General features: G+C 41.5%; 1 pseudogene; it reads right to left on the reverse strand.

The window, feature by feature from the left end:
- Window positions 1–18,351, reverse strand: part of LOC122728672 — a 30,963-nt pseudogene extending 12,612 nt beyond the window's left edge.
- Window positions 18,352–19,604: the final 1,253 nt, after the last annotated feature.

Consider the following 19,604-nt stretch of genomic DNA (forward strand, 5'->3'; position numbering starts at 1 on the left):
ATGGCAAAACACTTCAGTATCTCTGCCAAGAAAATCCTAAATGGGGTCATGAAGAGTCAGACTGGACAACAATGATCAATATTGAAGCTAAGATCTGAAAAGCAGCATGAGGTCATGGCTAGGATGTTAGATTTCAAATCCCGACATGACCCACACACAAGTCAATTAAAATCTCTGTGCCTCAGTTTCCTCACCTAGAAAATGGCAGGGTTGGATTCGATGGCCTTCAAGGGTCCCTCTAATTCTAAAATGATGGTCCCATATTCCTATGATCAGGGTTAAATACTTTCTCTTGGCTCCTTAGTGGACTCACTTTGTGTGAGTGGATGCTCCATATTCTGTAAAAATGAATGTTTTAAAAAATCCATTTCATTGATAAGCTGCAAACCTGTCCTATTTATGCATGCATATGCTACTCAAGGTTTTGTATTTTTTTTGTCTTCATCCCAACCCACTAGAAGCCTCCCCCCTCATGTTGAGGAGGAAATACACAATTTCTTCCCCCTTGTAACTACCTTTCTAGCAGTCTGCCTTCAACCTCAGAAGCATACAAATAGCATACAAACAGTGGATTTAAATACTAATAATAATAACTCACACTTTTATGATGCTTAGTGACTTATCTGTATGTGTGTGTGTTTCTGATCCCAGAACTGCAAAGGAGATCAATTTGGGTGCTTTTCCATGCCCAGGTGAAAAATCTGCATTTTATTTCCACAAGTATGCCTGCAATTTCTTTTCCTCTCCCAGGGTTTATGATGTTAATATGCTAGTCTGAGTTAAGTTCCAGTTGTCATGCTTTGCTGTTCACCCCAGGCTGCAGGCTTCTGAGTAAGTTATCGCCTGTTATCATTGCCCTTTAAAATTCTGATTAGCTCTCTTGCAATTCAATTCTTTAGAATTAGCCCTTTCTGTATATATTTGGTACCAGCTCCTAGAAATAACGTTTGCTCTTATTTTCAAACCTCCATATTCTTCCTGTGGGTCTTAAATAAAGATTTCTTGTGGGATGCTGAAGTTTTTGCCCAAGTGTAACCAATGAGTTGATATGTTGCTGAAGAAGTGAACCACAAACATATCATTATTTTCATTATAAATAGAAAAAGAAGGCGTCAAATAGATGTGCCTTAATTTTTAAGGAGATGAATGAACATAAGAGGAAATGGGTCAGTCATATGATAAGAATAGCTGGTAATTATAGAATGATTTCAAGTTTGTAAAGTGTCTTCTATACATTCTATTATTCAGTTTAGAAAGCATAATAAAAGGTGAACAATCCAAGTATTCAGTGGGCATTCAGAGAATGCTGAAAGACTTGGGAAAAGAATTCTTAAATATTGGGCACATCCTCAACAGAGGATTTATGGGAAAACATGAACAGGAGTCAAGTGGGCTAAAAAGGCACTCATGGGTTGTTATGTTGACCAATGGAGGAAGCATCCTTTGTGACAAGAGCCCTACCAGCTCTATGGTATGGTATAAAAAACCAAAACCAAACCAAACAAAAACACGCCAAAATTTAGAGTTGTAGCACCCAGGTTTGAATTCCTGTTCTCTCGTATCCTTCCTGAGTGACCTTGGACAAGTCTCTCTGGGCTTTAGTTTCCTCTTAACTAAAAAGAGGGGGTTGAACCAGATGACCCCAGACATCCTTTCCAATGTTAGTACCATGATACTATAAGCAAGAGAGTGACAACTCCTACTGGACTGCAAAAGCTTGGCATGTGGACCTGTGACTGACTATCCATTTTGGTCATCTAAGAAGCAATGTAAGTGTAAGAACGTTTGTCACCTGAAGGTAGGAAGCGACATTGTCACATTTTACTCTGGATTTCTAGAGGTATCCATCAATGAAAGTCCCTTTTAACATTTAAACACTTATATGTTTGTTCTTTTAGTTATCATAGCTATGTAATTTTGGAAGTCCCAAAGGTTACCTTTGGAGTAAGTATTTTATGGAAATAATTTTTTAGCTCTTCTTTTTTTCTTAATAAAATAACGTTGTTTTTTGTTTGTTTGTTTGTTTGCCTAACATGTTCAGTGAAGTCCTGGCCAGGGCAAAATATAATGGAAAATCCATATGCAAAGATCCTGATTTGAAAAACCCCTGAGGAATAATGGAGTTAACCAGTGTTCATACCTCTTCAATTGTTTGTTTGTTTTTTTTAATTAAACCCTCATTGGCTTCATTCTACAGAAAAATGCTTTTGGACATAAATAGTATCCTTATTTGGATTTCATAAAGTTGCTCAGGCTCTCACCTGGACACCTATATTTGTTCTAATTTTAAGTACATTTTAAGGATTCATGATTTCATCAGAATCCGTACTCCGGAAGGCAGCAGGGGGTAGTGGAAAGCATCCTGGCTCTTGAGTAAGAGCACCTAAGTTTGAATCCTGCCCCTGATTCCCATTACTTGTGTGACCCTGGGTAGTGATTCACCTCTGGGCCTCAGTTTATTCATCTGTAAAATGGCAACATTAGACTAGATGGCCTTTGAAGTACCTTTCTTCTCTAAATCTATAGAAGAGTCACAATTTGCTCCATAGGAGAGATCATAGTATTATATGGATCCAGAGTCCCTCAACATGGCCTTACCCCAAGTTATTTTAGAAGCTAAAATAGAAAAGTGGGACAATTAGGCATTAGTGCTATTTCAAGCTGAGATGAAAGGCACATACTTTTTGTATGTGCCACGGACCCCTTGGGCAGTCTTGTAAAGTTTATTGACTCCACAGAATCATGTTGATTTTTTTTTAAGTTAATAATTGAAGAAAATGCTCAATGTTATTTGGAGGTTAGTTAAGATAAAGATGTAATTTTTCTTTCCCATCCAACTTCACAGACCTCTACCCCTCCCACCCCCATATCTATCCAGGGACCCCAGTTTAAGAATTCTAGTCTTTGCTCATTGTTTCCCATTGATTCTGGTCTTTAAGCACATGCAACATACTAAAAGCCACTGAATATAAGGTGAAAATAATGGACTTTTTGCAAAATCAAGTCAATCAATCAATGCTTTCTGTTTTCTTTAGATGTTTGGTAGAATTTACTTGTGAATCCTGGTGTCTTTTTCCTTAAGAATCTCATTTGTGGCCTTTTCACTTTCTTTTTCTAAAATATGTTTGTTTAGATATTTTACTTCCTCTTTTGTTAATCTGGTTAGTTTCTATTTTTGTAAGTATTCTTCCATTTCACTTAGATTATTAAATTTATTGGTATATAATTAGGCAAAAAACTCCTGATAAGTGCTTTAATTTCACTTTCATTAATGGTGTATTCACTCCTTTAGTTTTTCATACTTGTGATTTGATTTTCTTCCTTCTCTTTAAATGATATTAACAATGGTTTATCTATTTTGTTTATTTTCTCCACAAAACCAACTCTTAGTTTTATTTATTAATTCAACAGTTTTCTTACATTCAGTTTTATTAATCCCACCTTTAAGTTTTTTAGGATTTTCAATTTGGTGTTTAATTGGAGATTTTCAATTTGCTCTTTTTCTTGTTTTTTAAAAATTCCACACCTAATTCATTGATCTGCTCTTTATGTTATTGATGTAAGCATTTACACATATACATTTTCCTCTGCCATTTTGGCTGCATCCCATAAGTTTTGGTATGTTGTATCATTATTATAATTTCTTTAATAAAATTTATTTTCAGCTTCTATGATTTGTTCTTAGATGTTTTCTTGACATCTTATATTCACTCTGCCCAAAGACCTGAAGAAAGGACAGTGTTGCACGAGACTTACTTATCAGGTTACTGTACTGATTTTTGTGTTGATAATTAGTTCAATTCAGAAAAGTTCACTTATCTACAGAATTTTTAAGAGTTGCATTCCAAGAGTGTTGTCCTTCTCCACCATCTTGGTTTTCTCTTCTTGGATTCTGTTTTAACCATATCACAACTGATGAAAAGAGGAGTTCAGTTGTTTATGGGGGAATTCAGAAAGCCTTTAAAATATCCTGTCCTCAATTCTGAGAGATAGACTTTTCCAAAGCAATCTTGGATGATTTTTTCCCCTGAACTTCTAACTCCTCATGCTCTATAAAAGCACTCAATACCAAGACTGTCTATTCCTTTTGCCCTTTCTGAGTAAAGTAAATAGAAATCTGTTCTGGGTCACTGATAAAGGAGAATTAGCTAGTTTCTAGGAAATCCTCCTGAATCTGTGGCCTGGGGCCAATCTGCTTGTTTCTCAACATTCTTGCCCTCAGTGTCCCAAAGACTATCTTTTTTTTTTTTTTGAGGTTTCTTAGTAAGCAGCCTCCTTTTCTCTCAGGGCTCTATAAAATCAATGTGAATTTTAAACATCTCTACAGAATATTCCCATGGCGAATCTCCCTCAGATACCTAGAAAGGCAAAGATGGTGGGGAAGGTTTACCTTCTTAGAGTGAATGGACAATTGGATGAAAGGGGATCTCAAAAAGGATCTAGGTCTTATTTTATAAATGAGGAGACTGAAATGCAGCAATGTTGAATGACTTGCATAAGGCTACACAGTGCCAGAGTGGAGTTCTCTTCATTACACACTGGCAAACTTTTGGGTGCTGTGCACTTTCAAAGAACTGAATGAAAGAGACCCTCTCTGATCTTTGCTGTTTTTAAGAGCATGATTTGCATATCAGAAGAGCCAGAAATAAACAGGCAATGGACAGCTTGGTAGTAAATACACTCTTGTTTTATTGAAAACCAGAATAATTATGTTCTTAGATGCTCTCATCGACCCATGGCATCCTGCCCCAAAGCAGATTTAATTTTCTTTATACAAAAGTCTAATGCTTCAGCCCATACCATGTTTTCTCCTGAGGGTTTCAGCCAGATTTATACAATCAGAAGACCACAAGTGGATTTGCATATCATTTGTGTCAGCCTACAAGGCTGGGGATCCTATTCTCAGCAATTTTTAAGTTAAAATGTTATTGTTTCTCCCTTAGGGGGTTGTTCTGCCTCTTTTTATTCTGCCTTCTTTCTCAGCCTCCTCATTCTAATTGTCACTGAGCACCCCCACCAGGAGTTTATAGCAGAGTCAAGGAGATCCATGGGGCAGGAAACTATGTATGGCATCCAGAAGTATTGGATAAACCACCAGCTGTTCTTTTGGGCTTCTGGTCAGAAAACTCTATTCAACTCTAAAATCCTCTGGAGTTGGAGGCAGGAACCTTAGGTTCTTGAACTAGATCTGCCTTTGGCACACTCTTGGACACGTTATGCCATTTGACCATTTTAAAGAACTTGAAAAATAGTCACATGGAAGAGAGATTAGACTTTTTCCATTTGACCCCAGAAGAGAAGAATTAAAGGCAGATGCAGGAAGTTACAAAAAGGATGTTTATGCATGATATGAAATTTTCCTAATTGATCAAGAAGTCTTTGTTAAGTATTTTGTGCATATAACATGTTATGCGCAAGGCTCTGGGAATTTAATAACAGAAATGACAGTTCCTGCCCTCAGGAAGCTTACATCACATTGGAGAATGAATATATATATATGTATATATATATATACACACGCACATATATGTGCACGTGTGCATATAAACATGTATGTGTGTACATACACGTGCATGTATATGTACATACACAGAAGTTATTTTGTATGGTTATGTATGTATGCACACACATACATATATGTCTATATACATTAACTCTGTGAAAATGATTATTAATAAGCAATATCTTGGGGAGATTCAGAACTCTCCCCCTTCTTCCTGAGTCCTATCTTTTAAAGGTCATTTCTCCTTGATAATAATATTGCATTAACTCTCTTTGTTTTGGTCAGACCCCACCCAAATATTCAGGGAATTTAATCTGGGGTGGGGAGCTCATTATGATCTGCTCAAGCTTGAGTGGAGACAGATTCTTTTTGTCTAGATAGGAAGAAAGGCTTCTCTGTCTAGGGGTCACTCAGCCTACCCATTGAAAAGAGTGTACATTCTTTGAATTGATAGCTTTAAGCTGTAGGTGGTCCAGCATTGCCCTTCATTTTAATATAGTCCACCTTCAATTGTGTTAACCAATTAGATTTGATTGCTGTTTGATGAACCACTTACTGTTTCAAGGGTATACAAACTGTGAGCCCCACTGCCATGATTGTCTTTAGTCTGAGAGAGACTTCCAAATGACCATCCTTTTATTAGTAACCCGCAAGCCTTACTAATAAAATGACTAAATTATCCAGAAACTATGTCTCTCAACTTTTTAATCATCACAAATCCCAAATCATTTGTCAGGGAGGGCACTAGAAGCTAGGGAGGGGAAGTGGTGGGTAAGGAAAGACTTCATTTTTTTTTTTGCAGGGCAATGAGGGTTAAGTGACTTGCCCAGGGTCACACAGCTAGTAAGTGTCAGGTGTCTGAGACCAGGTTTGAACTCAGGTCCTCCTGAATCCAGGGCCAGTGCTTTATCCACTGTGTCACCTAGCTGCCCCTGGAAAGACTTTATGTAGAAGGCAACCCTAAATTCAACCTTTGGGCTGTCCAAAAATGAAATGGCTGCCCTTTAAGGTGGCGAGTTCCCTTTCCTTGGGGGTCTTCAGGTAAAGGCTGGATGACCATTTGTCAGGTATATTTAGTTAGCCTAGATGGCCTTTGGGGAATCACTTCTGCAATTCTGTGATTCTAATCTCCTTGTATGGACTGTTACATTCTTTGTATTTGTATCTCACATCTAGCATGGTGTCTAGCACTCTAGGCATTTAATAAATGCTGGCTAGGTAAATTATTTTGTGATTCCTCATATACAAGCACTACAATGCTTCGCCATCTGGTGAAGCCTTTGGACCCCTTCTCAGAATAATGCTCTTAAATATATCAAATAAAATACATAGGATTACAAAAGAAATCAGTTGTACTGAAATGTACTTTTTTTGGGTGAGGCTATTGGGATTAAGTGACTTTCCCAGGGTCACACAGCTAGTAAGTGTCAAGGGTCTGAGGCCGGATTTGAACTCAGGTCCTCCTGAATCCAGGGCTGGTGCTCTATCCACTGCGCCACCTAGATGCCTCCTGAAATGTACTTTTACCAAATTTTTTTATTATTATATCTCCCATCCCATCCATGTTCACTTAGTCAACAAGCATTTATTAAATACTTACTGTATACCAGGCACTGTGATAAGTACTAGGCATACAGAGAAAGACAAGAAATCATCCCTATGCTCAAAGAGCTCACACTCTAATAGAGGAGACAACATGTAAATAAGGAGACCCACTTACAGAGTGGATGAAAGGCTCTCTGAAGGATGAAGGCTCTCGCACTTGAAGGAGCCATGAAAATCCTCCTGCAGAAGCCTGTGCCTTGAATGAAGTCTTGAGGGAGGTTAAGGAGGCTAAAGGGTGAGATGAGGAGGGACTGGATTCCAGGTGTGGAGGGTTACAGAGCAAAGGAGACAAGGAGATGGAGAGGTGACACACGAGAGGAACTGCCAGGGGGTTCTTTCAGAAAGAAGGTGAACAAGCACTCAAGGAGAGGAATGTTTTTCCTCTGCAGGAAGTCTGGGTGTCAGGAGAATGGGAGGGTACACTGGGATGGGATGGGGTGAAAGAAAAGAGAGGCCAGGAGTGTGGGGGGGAAGGAGGGGTATTTAGGAGGTAGCACGGAGTCTCCCTCCCCAGAGGTGCAGCAGGAAATGGAGATGTGCTTGAATTTGTCATGTCTTACAATCCACAGCGAGAGGTAGCATGGCCCAATGGATAGAGGGCTACCTTGGAGTGAGAGGGACCGGTTTCAAATTGATCAGCCTCTCATGGCCCCAGACGGCCCTCTTAGACTGGAGATGACAGAGAAGTTGCTTGGAGAGAGTTTCCACACTGGCATTTCTCTCACAGACAAAATCACAATTGAGAATGAAGCTTTTTCCATAGCAGGGATTCAAGCTCTACCTACCCCTGTGAACTCTGGAAGAGGATGCTCAAATCTGACATTTACCAGGAGGCACTTAATGCATTTTTATTGACCGACTAACTTGGTGACTTTTGGAGACTTCCCCTTCCATATCAATGTGCTTATGATAAATACGATCTTATTTTAGCTAATGATTTTCAGTCATTTTTCAGTCTTGTCCAACCCTTTGGGGTTTTCTTAGCAAAGATAATGGAGTGGTTTGATATTTACTAACCCATTTTATAGATGAAGAACTGAGGCAAACAGGGTTAGGTGACTTGCCCAAGATAACCAAACTAATAAGTGTCTGAGGTTGGATTTGAACTTGTGAAGATGAGTCTTCCTGACTCCAGTCCTGGAGCTCTGTACACTGCCACTGCACCACTTAGCTGCCCCCTAACAAGGACCCTTAACAACAGAGGACTGCTTAAGATGATTTTTGTTTCTTGAAGGTCCTAATTGTTCTTCTTCCTGTGGATATCAGCCACTCTTCTTCCTTAAACCACACACACACACACACACACACACACACACACACACACTCCTGCACACACACGAATTTGACTTTTCAGAAACTTTTTGTTCTTCAGTGTCACTGTGTCCCAGTAAAATGTTTTTACTCTATTCTGATAAAATATCACAAATGGTTTAAAAAGAAGGAAATGGGAGATTGTACACACTTGCCTTCCTCTCACAATGTTATGTTTAAATGAATACAATGGAAGGACTGGGGTGGTATGATTGTTTCCAAACATTCATAATCAAAACAGATGGGCAGGAGGAGCAATGAGAGGTAATGTGGGCTCTCTCCAAAGAAAAAGAAATTATAAGCTATGGATGAGTTCTGCCCTTATGGGAATATGAAGTAGGACTGAGGCGTTGGTTGGAAATGCAGTGAGTGTGTGTGTGTGTGTGTGTGTGTGTGTTAGAATTAGAGGGAGAGAAAAAAAGAGGGGGGAATAGAGAAGAGAGAGGGGGCGGGGAGAGGGAGAGAGAGAGAGAGACCTTTCAGATGAAGACATTTATGAAAGTAAATCCATGAGAAGTAGGGAACAGTTCTTTGCTCATTATTTCAAAAGAAATTTGAACACACTGTCTCATTACCAACAATAGGGAAAGGGAGCAAGAAAAGGTATTTCTTCTTTTTTTTCTCTATCTCTCCCGCACTATTTGATTAAAAAAAAATTCCCCTCTTCTCTGCCTCTTATTTTGGGATCTATGATTTAGTAAGTGTGGGGAACTCCCAGTGCTGAGAGCTCCCTCCACCATGCCACTTAGGTAGTGCTTAGTACTTAAGTCCTAGAGAATTGCCTGAGGCATATGAATGTTTAAGTGACTGTCCCAAGAAGGGAACATTTTCATGTCAAAGGCAGAAGAAGGGATCTGAACCAAGTCTACTTGCTTCCAAGATCAGTCTATGCAGTATTAGTGGATTGAGGGTGGAACTTGGATTTAGAAAGACTTAGGTTCAAATTCTACCTCTTATTATTATTATTAGTTATCTGACCCTGACCAAGTTATTTAAACTTTATCAGCTTCCATTTTTTAAATCTATAACTGGGGTATAATAATCATACCTGTAGGACCCACATCCGGGACTGGCTGTGAAATCCAAGTGAAAGCATGTATGCAAATCACTTTGCAAATATTAAAATGCAAAACAAAATGCTATTCTCTCTGTGCCTCCTCTTCCACATCCCATCTGAAACATGTGGGAGATGCTGCATTATGGGGAGAGTGGGAACCTCACAGTTCCTAAGGGCTTCCATGCATTCTGGGAGTTGGCAAGGCACTGGAGGCTCCTATGGCCTCGTGGCTGACCAGCGGGTCATTTGAATTCAACAGAGAGTTTTCTCTTCCTTCAGATCAACACACAATTTCGTGTCTGGTCAGCCCCAGTAGATAGTTGTAGATGTCATTGCTCAGAGGACAAAGGTTGAAATGACTGACAGGCCCATGGGACAGGGACAGTGATGGGTGGGAAATTTTTCTAGGGATGAAAAGAATCTCATTTCCCCTTCATATGCAACTAATTCACATGGTGTAGAAGCTGACTTCTCTCTCTGTCCTCTACTCTTCTGGCAAATTGGGCTGGGAAGTCCAATCATGTGGATACTCAGAGAGGTGTTTGGAGAAACCAAGCAAAAAAATCTTCAGAATGGCTAAAAGACCCCTAGGATGTATGCCTGGCTCCAGCTTAACAGAAATGACAAGTAAAAGTATAGTTTCATTACAGTTCCACTGACAACAGAGAAGACAATTAGATTCCCATTGGATATGTGGTAAGCAGCACATGGAATTATAGGGACTGTGACTAGAAGTGTTGAGTTGCATGTGTCGGAGGGTCAGGGTGTGAGTGGAAGGCCCTCCTGCCATTTATTTTGAAGGCCTATAATTTATCCTGCTGCTATCCCAGTGCATCCTTGGATAGTAAGAATGAATATTTTCCCACTAATTCTCCCTTCCCTTCTTCCCAAATTATCTTCTTTCCTCTCTAGATTTATACAAAGTTAAGCAAGGGGAAATGTTCCTTCCAGTCCTTGCTAAAATCTTACCTTCTTCCCAAACCTTTTTTGATTTCCCTTAATATTAATGTCCGTCCTCAGTTGATTATCTCCAATTTTTCCCATATATAGGTGGTTTGTACATAAGTTGCTTGACTGTGAAGTCCCTGAGAGCAGGGGCTCCCTGCCCTTCTTTGTATCCCTAGAACTTAGCACATAATAGATAAATAGTAAAAGCTGGTTGACTCTATTTGTGGGGAAGGTGCTGGTGGCAATTATAAATACTATTGGGGGGGGCGGCAGCTAGGTGGCGCAGTGGGTAAAGTACCAGCCCTGGATTCAGAAGGACCTGAGTTCAAATCTGACCTCAGACACTTAACTCTTACTAGCTGTGTGACCCTGGGCAAGCCACTTAACCCTCATTGCCCACCAAAAACCAAAAAGAAATATGAGAGAGAGAGAGAGAGAGAGAGAGAGAGAGAGATGATTAGTTTAGGAATGGCAAATTACTTCCATCATAAAAAGCCATGGATGGAATGGCTAATATATGCCATGCACTGTGCCGGTTGCTGGGGTTCCAAAAACTAGACAATCTGTACCATCAAGGAACTTACACTCTATTTTGGAAAAACAACATGTGTACATATAAATAAACATATGACGCATACAAGTGATTAAGAGGAAGTGGGCACAGGTCTCATATGAAGGGCAGTTTGTTAAGAACAGAACAGGCATTGCAGTGGACGAGCAGGGTAGGAATGCTGTGGATGATGGTATGAGGGAGCTAGGAGTGATGGTCAGGGAAGGGAGCTGTGGGAAGCTGGTTTTGGCTACAGCCTTGTCAGGAAGATGCCCTCCCCATCCCAGGATTAACAGAGCCTGTCCCATTCCGCCTCTTCTTGGCCTCTTCTTTTTTCAGGGCAGTCGGATGCTTTTGTCTTTCTCATCCCAGATTGCAGACAGGCTGTTCTGGTGGGGAGGGAAGTGGAGGGTGGAGAGGTAGGAGACTAATAGCGTTCTCATGTCTCTGTCTGCAGCCTGGCTACTGTGATACTTGGCTCTTCCGCCTCCCCCCCTCCTCCATTAACATATGTCTCCATATCCAGGGTTGGAAGCCTTGTGGTCTCTTTGGGGCTACTCTGCTTCCAACTCATTTGAACCTCCTTGAACCTTTTAGCAATTGTCTGCCAATAGGAAGCAAGACTGAGTAACTGGAGATTCACTGTTGAAGGTCGCCTTTAATCCCCCCTTCTCTTGATACTTATCTTGTCTTGTATTTCTCATCTTCCTTTCCCTTACAAAGTAATAACCCATTCCTCCACCATTTCATGAATGAGATAATCATTTCTGCCAGACCCACAAGACTACCGAGTTAATGAAAAATTCCTGTCAATAATAATAATAATAATAGAATAATAATAAAGAACAGGAGGCATTTATTAAAAGGAAAATGTGCTTGTGGGGGGAAAACACCACTAAAACACAAATGCACATTAAAAATAATGAAGTGCTACTTAAGGAGGTTATGTTTGGAAGCTTTGTTATTAAATATCGTGTTTGTACAACATATAAGCTACTCGGTGAGATGGGGAAAAACTAAGAAAGTGGTGTTATAATATGAGAAGAGAGGGCCTGGCTTTAAAGCTTACCTCTGAGGTTTATTGTCTGGGTAATTTGAGAAAAGCCTCTTCCCCTCCTCAGGCCTCAGTTTCTCCCTCTGTAAAGTGAAGAGGTTGGATCAGTGGTCTTTTGAAGCCCCTTCTAGCTCTAAGTCAATGCTATTATTTTCTTGTGTTGCATAGTGCTGTTTCTAGAAAGTTGTCTGTAAAGTGAATATATGTGTATTGATGTAGCCATGTGTCCTTCTATGGTGGGGAGGGGAAGCTGGGATCCCAATAGCTACCCCAGGTTTGATACGTCACTTCATTTTCAAAAGTGACCCCCCTCCCACTTCCCCAGGTCTCTCCCTTAAAAGAACAAGTTTTTTCATGATCAATTCTGTATCACAGAAGACTTGGCAAAAATGACTAACTGACTTAAAATAGTGAGCATTGTGATTTTAAGAATTCACCACAAGGCAAAAAAGCTCTAGAGCAGACCTCATCATTGTCCCAAATCACTGTTCTCCCAATGCCCAATAGCCTATCCCCGGGGAACCCGGGCTGCTCTTCCCTTGCTTGCTTTCTGTCTCAGAGGGCAGCCTCATCATACAGGGTTGTGAGCCAGGGAAAAGCCAGGGGCACCACCTAGCTTCCCCCATATCTTCTATTTTTATAGCACCTAATTTTCCCAACATTTTCCTTCTTTTCTCCTAAAATAAAAAAATAAAAAAGGAGGAGACTAGTCCAGCAAAATCAACCATCACACTGGAAAATTCTGACATCATAGGCAGTACTCCAACCCCATCATCTTCCACCTCTGCAGAGGGAAGGGAGCTGCCTTCTCCTATTTCTCCTTTGGGGTCAAGTTTCAAAGTGTTTAGTTCAAACTGTTCTGTTGTCATTGTTCTTTCCTTTTACGCTATTGGGCCCCTCATTCTTTAATGTCATTTATCTCCCAAGAAAACAGTTTATTACAACTTCATCATTTAATAATAATGATAAAGCAGGAATGCAGTTAATCACAGAACTGTTTTCATATTTGGAACAATAAGATTGGAGGGAAGAAGAACATCATGAAACACAACATCATGTGCCGTTCCCCTAAGAGAAGTCACAAGGTCAGTGCCACCCCTCTCCTCCCCACATGTGAGCCCCAAAGTGTTTCTGATGGGCAGCTGTCTGTTCTGTCTTTAGCTCATGCCCACTTCCTGGTGCTTTGAGAGGTGGGCGTGTTTCTGGGAACTGAAAAGAGAAAGTGCTGGGGTGCACCAAGGGTAACCATCCCGAAGGAGGAAGGGACGGAGCAAATGGCAGATGGGCACATGGCCCAGCAGGTCATGGCTAGAAGGGACCTTGTAGAAGAGGTCTTCTTGTCTGCCCCCTCTCCATTTTACAGAGGAGTAAAATGAGGTTCATTTAACCTCCAGGAGCCCCAACACAACTCTTTAAGGCCCCAGTAGCCAAGCAGAAAGAACTCCTCATGCTGATGAAATCAATTTTAATCCAACGGTATTACCATACCGTGGCTATTGGTGTGGCCTCAGCATCACTGCAAGAGCCCAGAGTGCTTGAGCACTGCTGATTCTGGGATGCCCACATTGCAGGGAGGAGGGCATGGGACAAGGAGACCGGCCCCAGAGGCAGGAGGCTGTAAGTCAAGTCCCCTAGGAAGGAGGGGACGGAGCTTTTGGAGAGAAGCGAGGCATCATTTCCATCCTGACTCCAGCTGTCACTGTCATGTCTCTTACCAGGAAGGGAAAAAAAGTGACTTTCTTTCTGTTTGTCCTTGGAAATCATTAAACAGCAGCAGTGGCAGAGCGCCCTGTGCCTGGTATTCTGCAGATGGAGAGATCTGAATCAGCCAGCAGGGGCAGGCCGGCCGCCTGGGGAGGCGAGAGTGCTGAGACAGGACGCAGGCCTGGCCCTCTGTCATACCAACATTTTAATTGGAGTCTTGGGGATGGATAATTCGACGACTTCCTCCATTAGTTCAATTCTGCCAACTTATCAGTCTTCCCCCTCCTCCCACTAACACATCCTTCCAGTCACCCTCCCAGCTTCCTTCTTTCCTAATCCTTGGCATCCTGGATTGGTGTTTTAGGGATACAACCCCCCCCCCTCAATGCCTCCCAAATGCTTATCCTACCTCAGGTCGATTAAAGCATTTATTAAGCACCTACCATATGCCAGGCACTGTGCTAAGTTCTGGAGATATGAGGGCAAAAGATTGTCCCTGCTCACAAGGAGCTCACAGTCTAAGGAGGGAGACAACCAGCAGAGAGCTATGTACAAATAGAATGTGCCTTCCTACTTTGTCATCACATCAGAGATTCAGAGCTGGGTGTGAGCAGAGGTCACATAGCCCATCCTCCTCATTCTGAATATGAGAAAACTAAGACTCACAGTGACTGAGGGATTTGTCCAAGGTCAGACAGGTACTAAGTTGAGGAGACAGTCAGAATTTGAACCCAGGTCCTCCAGCTCAAAATTCAGTGCTGGACCATAGAAGATGACAGGAAGATAAGTAACATGAAATGACATTGGGAAAGGAAGAGTGGTGCCAGATTGTGGAAGGCCTGTTCACACTTGACTCAGTAGACAAAAGAATAGTACAGATTGCAAACTAACCAAAATGGAAAATCTATCTCCCCTTCCAACCCCCACATACTCCATTTGCACAAGGGTAGACTTTCCTGCAAATCCTCATGCCACCAAAAGGAGAGAAGACACATGGCCTGGAGTGCTGGCTCTTTTAGAGTTATATCCCAGCTAGAAAACGATTGTGTCTTTTCCATAGATGCCCTTGGAGCTTCTGATGTGTCTGCTGAACTGTTCTCTCTGCTAAGCTGCCACCTTTTATTTCTCTACTGAAATGCTACTGCCCTCCATTGATTCTCTGCTCATCTGTGGCTAACCCACTTTTCTAATGAGCTACAACTGCCATCCACCAGTTTTTATTTGAATTGTCATTGATAAGCAGCTTCTTTCCCATGAGAGAGTGTTTATAGCTTCTCTGTGAGCCAACTGATAGCTTCAGGGCTGTGTCTGTTCTTCTGTGAGTCATAGTCACAGCCTCACCTGGCCAGCAGAGCAAAAGTCCACATCAAGGCAGTCTTTTCAGACTCTAGGAACTCTGACAAACGTACTGGATATTAGCATTGCATTGAACAACTTCCTCTCAGCTCCCATAATACCCCTGACAGCTAGCACTAGGGACATGCAATTTACTCTGGAGTTTCACTTGGTTACACTGGAGGGTTAAAGTGGAGTCGGCAACTTCCATTCTTTCAGCTGTACCAAGGTCACTGTCCATCTTTTTTTTCAGGGCAATGAGGGTTAAGCAACTTGGCCAGGGTCACACAGCTAGTAAGTGTCAAGTGTCTGAGGTTGGATTTGAACTCAGGTCCTCCTGAATCCAGGGCTGGTGCTTTATCCACTGTGCCACCTAGCTGTCCCAGTCACTATAATTGATGCTAAAGGAGTATTAACTTGGCTTAAACCCAAGTTTAAAAGGTAGTAGAGAATATATTTAGTGTGAAATTTCATATCTGGATCTGTGTGATCCTTGGCAAATTGCTGAGTGTCCCAGGCAATTCAATAAGCCTATAAGTTTCATAGAAAGTGTCAAACTCAATTGGTAGAGGGAATTTCTTCCTCTGAGAGTTCACTCTGCCAATAAAGTCTTTATGCTATAGAAAATGACAATGTTAGACTATTGTTTCTAGAATTCTTCCTAGATGATAGTTTCCATTATTTCAATGAAAACCAGATTTTTTAAAAAGTGGCTACAGTTTGAAGGACTTCTTTAAATCAAGAAAGAAGGGACCAAAATGACCAGAGTATCAGCAGCAACAGGATCCAGAGAAGCAAAAACATCAGAGAACAAGGAGTTGACAATCCCAGAAACTCAACAAAGTTTTGTGGTTCAATGGTGTCTCAATTAAGTCCTACACATTACTGAATGTTAGGATCCTATTAATGGGGCTAGGTAAGCAAAGAAGATGACATTAATGATGGTGACACAGGGATTTATATTTCTGAGACACAAAATAAGAGGAGAATGTGGTGGACTGGGAGGTCATAGCCCAGTGGTTACAATGACAGTTGATGAAAGGCATGACAGCTTTCTAGCTGGAGTGCAAAAATCCACTGCTCCCTGTTGTTCAAGTGACGGGGCCTCCTTTTATACAGTGAATCAAAGGCTAACATTTGTTTTCTGACAAGTGCTCAGTACTGATGTAATGGGATTTGTATTTTTGAGTTAAAAATCAAAAGGTAGACATGGGAGGACTCCACAAAAAGCCATGCTTGCATTAAGCAGGTAGCCAGTTGTGGTGGATTGGGCCACAGGGGATATCCTGGAGAGGAAAAAGGACTAAGTGAGCAGATAGTTGGGGTGTGTTAGCTAAACAGAGACTGAACAGAGGTCACTTCTGCCTTTCATCTGCTCCTGTGGGAAATCCTTCCTTACTCTTCACATTCCTAGGAGACCTGGTTTTATTAAGCCAGGTCTTAAGGAACCTAGGTGACAATTCTTCCATTGAAGTCAGCCACTACTGTTTCATAGATTTCACCAAATATAGAGCTTAAAGTTTCTTCGAGGTCAGCTAGTCTAGCAGCTTCATTTGACAGAAGAGGACAACGTATCCCAAAGAAGGTTAGTGATTTATCCAATGACTAAAAAGTAGAAGATATGAGATTCAAAGCAAAGTTTTTTGACTACATCTAATGTTCTTGGTCCATTGAAGGCATTTTCCTAAGCTGTTAGAGAAAAAATTTAAAAGCAGTAATTGGCACATGCTATTTCATAATTCTTTCTTTTGAATATGTCATATCTCCCCAATTAGACTGCAAGCTTCCTGAAAGCAGAGTCTATGTCTTATGCCTTTTTGATGCCTCATAGTGTGCACATGGAAGATGATCAAGGAAACCAATGTGTATATTTTATTTGCTTTAAGTAGATCCTTCTAGCTCCAGGGGAACAAATGTCCTCTTTGGCTGCATTTAAATGGGGATTACAGAATCTTAGAGTCAAAAGGAACATTAGAACACAGAACAAAGGCTGAGAATGTTAGAAATAGAAGGAATTTTAGGACATGGAATGTTGTAACATAGACTTTTAGAAATGATGATCATCATTTCTTCTTTTGTGTCATGGACCCCTTTGCTGTCTGATGAAGTCTGTTATTCTATTTCTTAGAATAATGATTTGAAGTGATTAAAAGAAATGCTCGATTTCAGTAGATGTTAGAAAAGAGGAAGGAAAGAGAAAAAGGGAGGGACAAAGAGAGAGAGGTAGAGAATGAGGAGGGAAGGAGAAAAAGAATGAGAGAGAGAAGGGGAAGGAAGGAAGGAAGGAAGGAAGGAAGGAAGGAAGGAAGGAAGGAAGGAAGGAAGGAAGGAAGGAAGGAAGGAAGGAAGGAAGGAAAGAAGGAAGGAAGGAAGGAAGGGAGGGAGGGAGGGAGGAAAGAATGAAGGAAGGAAGGGAGGTAGGGAGGAAAGAATGAAGGAAGGAAGGGAGGTAGGGAGGGAGGAAGGAAGGAAGGAGGGAAAAATGAGAAAGAGACAAAGACAGAAAGAGGAGACAGAGACACTGCAAGAGGCACCATTGTCTAGTTGACATAAGAGCTGGCCTTGGAGACAGGAAGTACTGAGTTCAAGTCCTGACTCTTACACACGCTAGACTGTGTGACTCTGGGGCAAGTTACTTAAATTCTAAGTGCCACAGGCAACTCTCTGAGGATTTACGTTGCAGGGCAAGAGCCAACCTGTGTGCAAAGGAATTTTCCTCATCTAGGAGTTCCCTGCACTAATGAATCACATGTTAAGCCATGTAGTTTTTACCTGCCAAAGGAGAGGTTGAGGCATAACTGGAATCCAGTCATTCCTGATGGTCAATCTTGGCATTTGGACTGGCCCTTGCAGAAAGTCAGACTGACCTCACTTTTGATCTGCATAGGAAGGAGATTGGAAGTTGCCCCACCTTTTTTGGCATGTGATATGACGCCATACCTATTTCATGAAAATGTATGTGGCATTTGTCTCCTAGGAGGGCTTTCTAAGAATGGGGGATGACAATGAACTAGGTGAATAGGGACAAATGTCATCTGTGTGTGTGTGTGTGTGTGTGTGTGTGTGTGAATATTTAGAACCATGTGCCCTTACTACCCCAAGTTACCCAGAGCCCATGAGGCACATGTAGATGAACTATTGCTTGGGGGTGAGGAGATAGGAGGATACTATGTTAACATTCATTGCCCTGATTACCAGCAAGTGCCTGTGGTTGAACAGCTGATGGGAAAAGCCATTGGAGGCGCCTCTGGGTTGCCGTATTCTTTAGGGCAGCAGAACTCCATGTCCAGTCTCATGAACCATTCATAGGCGTCAGTTGAAGACACAGTACTTGGTTCAGTCAGTGGAGGACAGAGACAGAAAAGATGATGCCTGGGGACCCCACTATTCCCCTGTGGGCATCCACATCTGACCCTTCTCTGTGGATGTTTTACCTCATTGTCTGATTTGGAGCCACCAAGATGGCTTATAGCTGCTTCTGTGGCTATAGGTATAGAGACTTCTTAATACAGTTATGTCAATATTAATTTGGCTTATGTAATGGTCCTCCAATTACATAAGCTAAGGCAGGACCTTCAGTCACTGACACATATTCAGGTTTGCCACAACCTTAGGTTGTTAATTGGTTCTGAGAAAAAAAGGATTTTAGGAGAAATAACATTTCAGAGGGTAGTTAGTTATAGAGCAAGAGTGCCCTAAGTGAGAGGGATTCTCCTGTCTGCTTGAAATTCAACATACCAACGTGGCCTGAGACTCTAGGGGGAAATGTGGGGTACAGACTGTCCTGGGCTGGCAGGACAGGGTGATTGGAATCCCGGTGTTTCTGATCCACTACACCGTACGTGTCATTTTCTACCAGTAGAATGTAAACACTTCAAGGCAAGGGACTGTTCTATTTTTATCTTTGTCTCTCCCCCTTCTCCTCAGTGCCTAGCAGTGTCTGGGACATATAGGCTCTCTTAATAAATGTTGAATGAAGACATTTAATCCAATCTGTTCCTGATTGAGAATCCTTTCAGCAACATACCTGAGAAGTGGTCACTCAGCCTCCACTTGCTGACTTCTAGGGATGAGAAATATGAGAAATTCACTCCCTACAGTATCAGCCCTAATTTTTTTTTTTTTGCAGGGCAATGAGGGTTAAGTGACTTGCCCAGGATCACACAGCTAGTGTCAAGTGTCTGAGGCTGGATTTGAACTTAGGTCCTCCTGAATCCAGGGCCAATGCTTTATCCACTGCACCATCTAGCTGCCCCAGCCCTAATTCTTTTGGACAGATTTAACATTAGGAAGTGTTGCCTTATTGACTGTCTATCTGACATTTCTTCTCATTGTTAGGTTATGGGTGGCATCTGGTCCCAATTCAGTTGTCATCTTTTGAGTTGTCATTTTTCAATTGGGTCTGACTCTTCATGAACCCATTTGGGATTTTCTTGGCAGAGATACTGCAGTGGTTTTCCATTTGCTTCTCCAGCTCATTTTACAGATGAAAAAATTGAGGCAGAGTTAAATGACTTGCCCAGGGTCACACAGCTAG

Source organism: Dromiciops gliroides, chromosome 5 (assembly GCF_019393635.1).
Source record: "Dromiciops gliroides isolate mDroGli1 chromosome 5, mDroGli1.pri, whole genome shotgun sequence".
Classification (NCBI taxonomy): Eukaryota; Metazoa; Chordata; class Mammalia; order Microbiotheria; family Microbiotheriidae; genus Dromiciops; species Dromiciops gliroides.